Source organism: Phyllostomus hastatus, unplaced genomic scaffold, assembly GCF_019186645.2.
Source record: "Phyllostomus hastatus isolate PE091 unplaced genomic scaffold, TTU_PhHast_1.1 phas_contig_1048, whole genome shotgun sequence".
In the NCBI taxonomy this organism is placed as follows: domain Eukaryota; kingdom Metazoa; phylum Chordata; class Mammalia; order Chiroptera; family Phyllostomidae; genus Phyllostomus; species Phyllostomus hastatus.
Genome location: NW_025333513.1, coordinates 1628243 through 1634851, shown reverse-complemented (window position 1 = coordinate 1634851; position 6609 = coordinate 1628243). Strand labels below are relative to the sequence as shown.

Here is a 6609-nt window from a genome sequence, read left to right as displayed (position 1 = left end):
TTCTGTGGTTTTATTTTTTGTGTTTTTTGTTATGAGGGTGTGGCTCTTCCTTGGTGGCATGAATGCAGCAAGGAAATGGTTATCCTGATGAAATATTAACAACCAACCCACAGTAAAAATGGACAAATTCTAAAAATTACAAATAGCACAATTACCAAAAAACGCCTGTCACTGCTACCCCCCTCCAGATTTTTGTTTTTACACTTTTTAAAAAAGTTTTTTATTTTTTTTTAAACACTGAAAGGTAGACAGTGAAACAGCTCCTGGAAGAATGTACAGCCAACCGCATGAGGGTGTGGGAAGCTGAGGGGCTGCAGTGGGGTTGGGACAGTGGACAGGAAGGGATCTCCCCTCAATCACTGTAGCTTCACTATATAACCAAGGAGGGGGTCTTTAGCCAAAAAGGAAGAAGGTAAAAAGAGGGGGAAGAGGGAGGAGATGGGGGGAGAAAGTGAAAATAAAGCGTCGTTATTGGCGGTTTGAAGATAGAGAAAAATGCCCAGCCCTGTGGGGGAAGAAGCCCCTCAGAGAGGAGGCAGTGGGCTGGAGGGCGGTGGTCCTGGGTTGACCACAGGGCCCCTGGGGGCAGATGAGGGGCCACGTGGGCACCGGAGGGGGAAGCCAGCAGGGGCCTCGGAGGCTCACTGGCTTCTGAGTGCTCATACCCCTGTGTAGTTACTGCGGTATGGTGGCCATCGGCCCCGGTTCCAAGAGAACTGGTTCCTGCTGGCACTGGTTACAGCGGCTGAGGGCAGGTCTGTGTGGTGGGATGCGGGGGCCAGGGTGCAGCCACGGCAGCTGCCACAGCTGTGGGCAGGTGGTGGAGGTGGAGGTGGTGCGGCTGTACAGCCCTGACTGTAAATGGGCGATGGTGGTCTGTCGTGGCCCCTGGAGGGTTCCTAGAGGGCTGTTGCCGGGTAGTGCTGTCTGTGGCGTGGTGGCCGCCGCTGGGAAGCCCAGCTGTAACTGCCTGAGTTGTGGAGGTTGTTATCCCAGCTATGGTTACCTCAAAGGTTCTAGCCATAGTCCCTCCCCCACCCCATGGCTGAAACCTCCTCAGTAGCTGTCTCCCCTTCCTCTGCCTCCTTCTCCATCCTGGAAGCCTCCTGGGTCAGGGGGCTCAGTTATCTTAGCACTAGAAACTGTCGACACCCCTGTGTCCCTGACTGCAACCTTGGTTGTTAAAGCACGTTTCTGGGGGTGGCCCAGCCTTGCAGCCTTCCTTGCTGCATTGCCTGACCAGCGTGTCTGCCTCCTCCAGCTGCAGCTCAGTGAACAGCATCTTACCCAGGAAGCTCCCCCCATCTGGCAACGTGAAGTTGGCCTTCGTTTCCAAGACCTCGATATCTGGGTGGGGCATCCTTCTGTTCCTCGTTGGTTCACTTTACTGTTCAGTCTTTTAGATCCTCATCAGTGAGACAAATGACAATAGCTTTGGCTGGAAGCCTTTGAGTGGTCTCATTTTTCATCACTTGGCCGACCTATGAACATCGGTCTCTTCTACGCTATAGTTGCGTTTCTTGTGGGCAAGAAACGCTGATTTGGTTGAAACACTGGGTGGCCCGCTGGATCAGGTTATCCCAGTGCTGGCATAGGCCCTGCACCTGTGTGTATCTGTGGTGGCACTGGTACCCATGATGTCGAACTTCTTGCAGGGGTTGCAGGCTGCATGTTTGATGGCCCACGTGGTCAGAATCTCACACTCCACCTTGGTCTTGGTCCACTGTGCCCCAGACCTGCTCACTCAGAAGGAGGTGCTGGATGAAGGGAAAGCCAGGGAAGATGGACAGTAGGACTCTGCTCTCTGCCCAAAATCGAACATCATTGCACATTTCTTCACCAGGACATGAAGGCAGAAGTCCTGGCCCCCCAAGGCTTCCTTTTGAATTTGGACAGTAATGTCCATCCACTTCTCATTCTTGATGAAGGGAAGTTCCATGTCATTTCCACATTTGAAGTCTGCAAAGCAGCCAGTCACATCATTTCTGCAAACTTGTCTTTGTGGTGCTCAAACCAACCATTGGGGGACTTCTACCCAGTGCCTCCACAGCCCCTGAAAACAGGCTCTGGGCCTGGCTGGGTGCTGTGAGGGTCAAGGGGCCAGCCGGTGCAGATGGCATGTGGGTCAGCCTCCATGGATGGGAGGTGCTGCATGGAGATTTCCTCGTTACCTTCACCTCAAACACACACCCCCCTTCTAGCCCCATGGCCAGCACGGGCTCCTGACCACAGGTGTGCAAAGCTCTTGATGGTAAGTGTGTGGCCATGACTCTGGTTTCTGGTCACCTTGAAGAGTAGGTTGAAGTTACATGTGTTGAAGGCAACAAGGGTGTCATCTTCAGGTGGGAGGAAGCTGGCGGGTGCTTTTGTTTCATCCCTGTCTTTGCTCCTGCAGGGCGAGAGGCCTGCGGCTGCTCCATTCCCAGTGGTCTCCTGACTCGTTCCCTTGTTTGCTGACCTGGGTCTCACAGAATTGGTTCTGCCTGGTGATACTGTTCATGACATCTCCTTGCTTGGGTTTGTTGTCACCCTCGTCCTCCAGTGTGTCCTGCAGCCACTCAGCAAGCTCAGCCTCGAGGCCGTGAGTGTCCAGGCCATAGCACCGCAGTTGCTCCAAAGTTTCTGCACCTTCAGATGGTGCACACCCCTGGCCCGGCCTTCTGGGGTTCTGTACCCCTTAAGCCTTTTATACCAGGAGGCAAAGGGTGAATGGGGGACACCTCCTATCCAATGGCACTGGCCATTCACTCTTTTTGTCTTGTATTTAACCATTTAAAAAATTCTCACTCAAGGACATGCTTATTGATTTTAGAGAGAGGGGAAGGGAGGGAGAAAGAAAGGGAGAGAAACATTCATGTAAGAAAGAAACATTGATCAGTTGCCTCTCATACATGCCCAAACAAGGGACGGAACCCGCAACCCAGGCATGTGCCCTGACCAGGAAATCAAACCTAGCACCTTTCAGTATAGGATGACACTCTTACCAACTGAGTCACACTGGCCAGGGCTCTTTTTTTTCCATCACCATTTATCCCCCCATCCCCTCCTCTACCTCCACCCTCCCCTCTCCCCCGACAATCACCACACTGTTGTCCTTGTCCATGAGTTCTTTTTCTTTTTCACTCAGTCCTTCCACCCCACCCCCACAGCTGTCAGCCTGCTCTCTGTCTATGAGTCTGTCTCTATTTTGCCTGTTCCTTCAGTTTGTTCATTAGATTCCACATGTGAGTGAGATCATATGGTAATTGTTTTTCTCTGACTGGATTATTTCACTTAGCATAATGTTCTTCAGGTCCACCCATGCTGTTAAAAAGGGTAAAATTTCCTTCTTTTTTACAGATGAGTAATATTCCATTGTATAACTGTACCACCAATTTTTTAATTCACTCATCTACTGATGGACACTTGGGCTGCCTCCAGATCTTGGCGATTGTAAATAATGCTGCAGTGAACACAGGTTCACTTTGTTCACAGGAACACAGATATTCTTTCAAATTAGTGTTTGGGTTTCTTCAAATAAATTCTCAGATGTGGAATATTACTGAAGAAAGTGGGGTCGGCTGCCTGCCACTGAACACAGGCATAAGACAGAGGTTGAGTGGGGAGGAAATAAGTCTTTTCTTTATTCAAATGTTGTACAATTTGGAGAAATGGGGGACTCCCCGGCTCCAAGTTCTCATCTTCTGCTAAACACAGAAAAAACCATTTGTTCCCCAAAAGACTGAAACTCAAAACCATGCTCAGAAACCCCACTCCATCCTTATCTGTCCGTTAGAGCCCCAGGCTGCTAGGTGGATGGCTGTCTGGGTTCAGGCCCCCTGGAGTCTATGTGCGTGGTCCTCGCTGCCATTTCCACACCACAGCTTCCTGTGCAAGGGGCCCAGTGCTGCTGCCAACACTGCAGCTGGCTCTGTGTGTGGGGTCCAGTGCCTGTCACCCAGCCACATAGCTTCCAGGGCCTGCTGGGTCCTGCGACCACTCTGGCCTGCCCTCCCTCTGTTTTTAAATCTCCTAACCCAATTTTCCATATGCTCCAGAAGGGTTCAGCTCCCTAGCCAATCCTGTTCTTCACCCAGGCTAGATTGACAAGTCAGCACTTCCCCCTCCCACTACAGTAATTTCTATGGTACCCATGCCACTGCGACCTCTGGTTTCCCCTTCAGTCATAAACTGGAAGGGGTTAGGAGGGCTTTTCCTTTTGTCCATCTCTCTCTAGCCTTGTGCAGACTCTGTACAAAGCCTCCTCCTGTCACATCTCTGCCTGGTGCGGGAATCTATCATCACACACCTTGGCTAGCTTGGTTGCCTAGGGAACGCAGCCTCTCCTGTGCAGCCTCAGGGGTTTCCTGTGTCCCTGCCCTCACTCTGGACACCACACTAGCATTAGAATTGTTGGATCATAAGGCAGTTACATTTTTAATTTTTTGAGGTATCTTCATACTGCTTTCCACACTGGCTGCACCAGTCTGCATTCCCACCAACAGTGCGTGAGGGTTTCTTTTTCTCCACATCTTCACTAACACTTACTGTTTGTTGATTTATCAATAGCAGCCATTCTGACAGGTGTGAGGTGATATCTCATTGTGGTTTTAATTTGCATGTCTCTGATGATTAGTGATGTTGAACATCTTTTCATGTGTCTATTGACCATCAGAATATCCTCTTTGGAGAAGTGTCTATTCAGGTCCTTTGCCTATATTTTAATTGGATTGTTTTTGTTTTGCTTTGTTTTGTTTTGTTTTGACTTTTGTAATTTCTTTTAAAAAGATTTTATTTATTTATTTTTAGAGAGAGCAGAAAGGGGGAAGGAAGAGAAGGAGAGAATCATCTATGTGAGAGAGAAACATTGACTGGTTGCCTCTCATATGTGCCCCACTCAGGGACTGAACCCACACCCCAGGAATGTGCCCTGACTGGGAGTCGAACTGGTGACCTTTTGCTCTGTGGGATGACCAACTGAGCCACACTGGTCAGGGCTATAAGCTCTTTAAAAACTTCAGACATTAAACCCTTATTGGATGTATCAGCAAATATGTTCTCCCATTCATATTGATGAATATGGGAGATGGTTCCCCATATTCATCAATTGTGGGTTGTTGATGGTTTCCTTTGCTGTGCAAAAACTTTTAGTTTGAGGTAGTCTTGTTTGTTTATTTTTTCTTTTGTTTTCCTTGTCTGAGGAGATATATAAGAAAAAATATTGCTACAAGAAATGTTTGAGATTTTACTGCCGATGTTTTATTTTAAGATTTTTATGGTTTTGAGTCTGACACTTAAGTATTTAATCCATTTTGAGTTTATTCTTGTGTGTGGTGTAAAAAAGTGGTCTAGTTTCATTTTTTTGCATGTATCTGTCCAATTTTCCCAACACCATTTATTGAATAGAATATCTTTAGCCCATTTTTGGTTTTGCCTCCTTTGTCAAATATTAATTGACTATAAATGTGTGGGTTTACTTCTGGGCTCTCTATTCTGTTCTATTAATATGTATGTCTGTTTTTATGCCAGTACCATGCTGTTTTGGTTACTGTGGCTTTGTAGTATACTTTGATATCAGGTAACATGATCCCTCCAACTATGTTCTTCTTTCTCAAGACTTCCAAGGCTATTTGGGGTGTTTGTGGTTTAATATACATTTTTGGAATATTTGTTATAGTTCTGTGAAATATGGCACTAGTATTTTTGATAGAAATTGCATTGAATTTATACATTGCTTGGGTAGTATGGACATTTTAATGATGTTAATTCTTCCTATCCATGAGCATAGTATGTGCTTCCACTTATTTGTATCTTCTTCAGTTTTTTTCTTCAGTGTCTTTTCAAGTACAAGTCTTTTATATCCTCGGTTAAATTTATTCCTACATATTTTATTATTTCCGAAGCAATTGTGAAAGAAGTTTTCTTAGTTTCCCTTTCTTTTTTTATTTTTAATTTTTTTATCCTCACCCAAAGACATGCTTATTGATTTTAGAGAGAGGGTAAGGGAGGGAGAGAGAGGGGGAACATTGATGTGAGAGAGAAACATTGATTGGTTGCCACTTCTACACACCCCAATCAGGGACCTCTCATGCACACCTCTACCAGGGACCAAACCTGCAACCTAGGCATGTGCTGTGACTGGGAATCAAACCCATGACCTTTCAGTTTACAGCACAATGCCCTAACAAAGTGAGCCACACCTGTCAGGGTATTTTCCCTTTCTAACAGTTCATTATTGATGTTGTCCTGTTTGTGCTTGGAATCAACCCTTGGGCTGGCTGACTACAAGGCCCAACCCCCACCACAGTATGCAAGCTGCTGTGTAGACACTGATCACACAAAGCAGAATTTGCCTCAATAGCATTTGGTGCCTGCTGAGATCTCCTTTTGCATATGCTGCTTTTGAAGCTTATTGGCTCCTACTCTGCTGTTGTCTGAAGCTGGCCACTGGATGTGTTGGTTCTGGGCATCTTGGGAGGGACTCTGGTGCAGGTGCAGACCAATGTCAGACACTGCCTGTGACTGGCAAGCTGTTTGGAGCTATCAGTGATCTACAGTTTGTGGCTGCCTCTGCTGGGCCTGGATGCACGTGGAAAGGACCAAACTGTGCACCAAGGTAGGCTTTTACCA

The 6609-nt window shown here is 47.2% G+C and overlaps 1 pseudogene; it reads right to left on the bottom strand.

Annotated features, from left to right (window-relative positions):
* Window positions 1-899: 899 nt before the first annotated feature.
* LOC123816100 lies at window positions 900-2500 on the bottom strand (annotated as a pseudogene).
* Between the last annotated feature and the right edge of the window lie 4109 nt (window positions 2501-6609).